General features: G+C 39.2%; 1 protein-coding gene across 1 annotated transcript in view; it reads right to left on the bottom strand.

Moving 5' to 3' along the window:
- Window positions 1-4072, bottom strand: part of LOC107093063 (rho guanine nucleotide exchange factor 12-like) — a 101914-nt gene that overhangs the window by 69539 nt on the left and 28303 nt on the right. The gene's annotated exons all lie outside the window — the stretch shown is intronic.

Below are 4072 nucleotides of genomic sequence, written 5' to 3' on the forward strand. Positions count from 1 at the left end.
GTATCAACTTGACCTATTTACTCAAGTAAAAGTGAAAAAGTATGTGCTCCAAAAAATACTTTAAGTATAAAAGTATAAAATAACCTTTAAAAAAACAGCAAGATGCCACTATATGAACTGAAAGCTCAATTTTACGACTATTTCGAAGAAAATCTTTGAGGCAAATTTGACGAATAGCTAACCAGTGAGTGTTTTCGTTATTTGACTCATCCAATTACACTAGTTTTCACTACGTGTGGATGGTGCCATTGATCTGCATTGGATGGGGCACATGAGGGGAAATAAATATTTATAAACATTAAACTGAAGCCAAAAGTAACAAGTAACGTTTGTTGTAAAAACGTAAGGAATAGAAAGTACAGATACTTGTGTGAAAATTTAATGAGTAGAAGTCAGAAGTAGGGATAAAAATAAGTAATGGAGTAAAGTATAGATAGCTAAAAAGTGTACTTAAGTACAGTTATGAAGTATTTGTACTTTGTTACTTGACACCTCTGCAAACCACTGCATCAAACTCACCTTATTAATTTTTTTTTTGCACCATGTTTTTTTCTCCCAAACTGTTTAAATTTAAAAACTGCTGCACTTTAAGAAATGGAAATGTCATGAAAGCTGCACAAAACCAAATCTCATTTTGTATACACTCTGTGTGTACAAAATGACAATAAAAGTTGTCTATGTCTACCATACATCAAATGGTGACAGTTGTTTTAAATTATAAAACGTCTCTTTTTAGATAATCTTCAGACATACTTACCCAAAAAATGTATATAACCCCCAAACAATAAGAAATACTCCCTTTTATGAAAGCTGTAACACTTTATAGTGTACAAAAAATGTGTTGCTTTCATCAAAAGAAAATGAGTTAATTAGGTACAATTACCCTTTTACTACAATAACTATGATTGAAGTCATTCTCAGTGCATTTTATCCAGTTAATAAATCTCACAGACGAGGCATTGCTGAAACAAGGCCGTTCAGTTGACCTGTCAAAATAAATCAAAACACATCTTAGCCTGAAGGTAATAGAGTCAGCTATTAGTAGCATCAACATCCCATTACTGATCTGCACATCACGTTTCTTTGTGATTCTTAACATATGTGTAATTGAAAATATATAATACATTAAAAATTTGTTACATGTTGAAATTAAAATAGTTCACCAGGTTGCATTTGTTTTTTGTCTAAATTAGTCACAAATTATAGTGATCTTAGCTAACTAACTCTGACATTACTGATTAGAATGCAATACAACGACTTCAGGTGCAGAACGTGCAAAGATGCCCGACACAATCCAGCACATCACTGCCTGGTGTAAGATGCTGGCAGGGAAAGCTTACATGGAGCGCCATAACCAAGTGGCTGGAATAGAATACAGGAACACCTGTGCAGAATATGGGCTGGAAACCCAAAGGTCACAGTGGGAAACGCCTCCAAAGATGGTAGAGAATGATCGAGCCAAGATCCTGTGGGACTTTCAGGTACAGATGGAACCGAATGGTAATGGCAAACCAAACGGACATGTGGTGGTGGATGAAAAGCAGAGGAAAGCCGTTGTGGTTGCCATCGTAAGCCTAAGCATGCTTGTAGCAACAGTGGAGAGGAAAAACTCCCTTTTAACAGGAAGAAAACCTCCAGCAGAACCAGGCTCAGTGTGAGCGGCCATCTGCTGAGGCTCACTGGGGTTCAAGGAGACAGAAGCAGACAGAAAAAGCAACTGTAAAAGGCGGCCCTATCCAGGAAACACACAGCCAGGCAGACGAGCTCCGAGCGAGAGAAACAGGACTACACTGGAAAACAAGCTGATCTCCAACATCTAGAAACAAAGGTGTTGATGGCAGCAGCACAGCTGATATTTCTCTCCAGGATGGAGTCACAGCCAAACAGGAACAGACCAGATGAAGCTACTATGGAGAATAGAGATAGAATGAAGCAGAAGGATGAAAAAGGGGTCCCTATGTCCTCCAGCAGTCTAAGCCTATAGCAGCAGAACTATAGAGATAGCTCAGGATAACCTGAGCCACTCTAACTAGAAGCTTTATCAAAAAGGAAAGTTTTAAGCCTAGCCTTAAAAGTAGACAGGGTGTCTGCCTCACGGACTAAAACTGGTAGTTGGTTCCACAGGAGAGGAGCCTGAGAACTAAAAGATCTGCCTCCCATTCTACTTTTAGAAATTCTAGGAACCACTAGTAAACCTGCAGATTGAGAGCGAAGTGCTCTGTTAGGAACATAAGGAACAATCAGATCTCTGATATCAGATGGAGCTTGGCCATTTAAGGCTGTATATGTGAGAAGGAGGATTTTAAATTCTATTCTGGATTTAACAGGAAGCCAATGAAGAGAAGCCAGGATAGGAGAGATATGATCTCTCTTTTTCATTTTCATCAGAACTCTGGCTGCAGCATTTTGGATCAGCTGAAGGCTTTTAACTACAGTCACAGCTATTGTGAACATTACATTTTTATCCACTATATTTGGCAGACTTGGTCGTGGCACAATATTCAAAACTCCCTGCAATTACAGACTCTTATTCCGCTACAGCATTTTAAATCACTATTGAAAACCGCTTGCACAGAGAATTCTAACTGTTATTCTAAAGTCTAGTTTATGATTGATTTTATTATGTTGTTTTTATGTGTTTTTATATGTCTTATTGTACTGCTGCCTCTTGGCCAGCTGTCCCTCGAAAAAGAGATTTTATTTCAAGGGACTTCCTGGTAAAATAAAGGTAAAATAAATAAATTGAGCTTTCATCATAGGTTAGCAACACTGTTCTTTTAACTGTTTTATTGGCTATGTCCATGTCTGTCCCCGCTCGCTAACACTGCTTCCAAACGGGGCAAACCAGTTTGATTTACTTTGCATTTCAGAGATTTTACTTTGTACTTTCACAAATCGGATGTTTTTTACTCTGCCATCATGTCTGCTTTCCAGTTTACTCATGATATTGCGATAAAATTGCTGCATGAATCCAGCCAAACTGGACCAGGGGTCTACCTCGAGCAGAACTATACCAGAACACACCAGAAGTGTGAATTTTCAATGAGTTTTAAATATCACGATCACCTTACAAAGCAGAAACGTTACCGTATTTTACATGTTTTGCATCAAACAATTTACTTAACACTACCTCAACTACAACTGTAAACCTCTATATCGTGCTTTTATGCCCTCATGCTCCTCTAATTTGTTGGCATTTACCTAATTTTAAGGTGGAGATTCATTTATTAATAGCATAGGCTCCCTCTCTTCATTCCCCTTTACTGCTCCTCCTTCTTCCAAAAGAGGGGATTTTGTTTGTCCTGCAGCTCCTCCCTGGACAATGGGGGCCCTGGACTTTAAACAATGGCTCCCACGTCAGAGCCTACTTACTATACAGAGATTTTGTGGGACAGATTCCCGGAAACAGCGACAGGAGTTTTTGGCAAGGCTTCAACTTCCTGAACATGGTAGAAGGCTGCAAAATAAAACAAGGGAGGGTGAGGGGGGGTAGTGGAGGGAGTTAAAGGAGGAAGGAGGTGTCTGAGAGGGAAGGCCGAAGGGCTACATGGTGGAAATTTTAACAAAGCTTGTAGAGTGAAGGATCCTGTCTGAATAGGGAAAAGTGGCGGGGATAAATTAATTGTTGAACTTACTGATTCAGGGAATTAGAAAGATTTTTCTTTGTGTTTAGACTAAACATTAAGAGAATGTTTAGTCTGGATTTGAGCTTCACAATTACAGGCGAATAGACAGGAGTGAGCTTATGCTGAAAAGGGGAATCCAAAGGTAGTGACCTCCACTCAGAGAGACGTCTTGCTGTGGCTGGAGCCGATTAGGAGCTGATAAGACGTGCAGATAAAAGGAAAGACAACATCCTGCTCAGTGGGCGGCAGCTAATGTTGGGATGTGCAAGATATGAAGAAGGCTTCCAGCTTCAATCCTTCCATCCATAAACCAAACTATATCTCCCATCAGCTTTTTCTTTCACAAATCAAAGTAATCCTGAACCTGAATTTAGCTTTATATGTGTCTACCAACGAAAAACATCCGTGCAACATTATAATTCTGAGAATTGTGTGTTAAAGGAAAC

The sequence above is a fragment of the Cyprinodon variegatus genome, unplaced genomic scaffold (genome assembly GCF_000732505.1).
Source record: "Cyprinodon variegatus isolate N-32 unplaced genomic scaffold, C_variegatus-1.0 Scaffold406, whole genome shotgun sequence".
NCBI classification, from domain to species: Eukaryota; Metazoa; Chordata; class Actinopteri; order Cyprinodontiformes; family Cyprinodontidae; genus Cyprinodon; species Cyprinodon variegatus.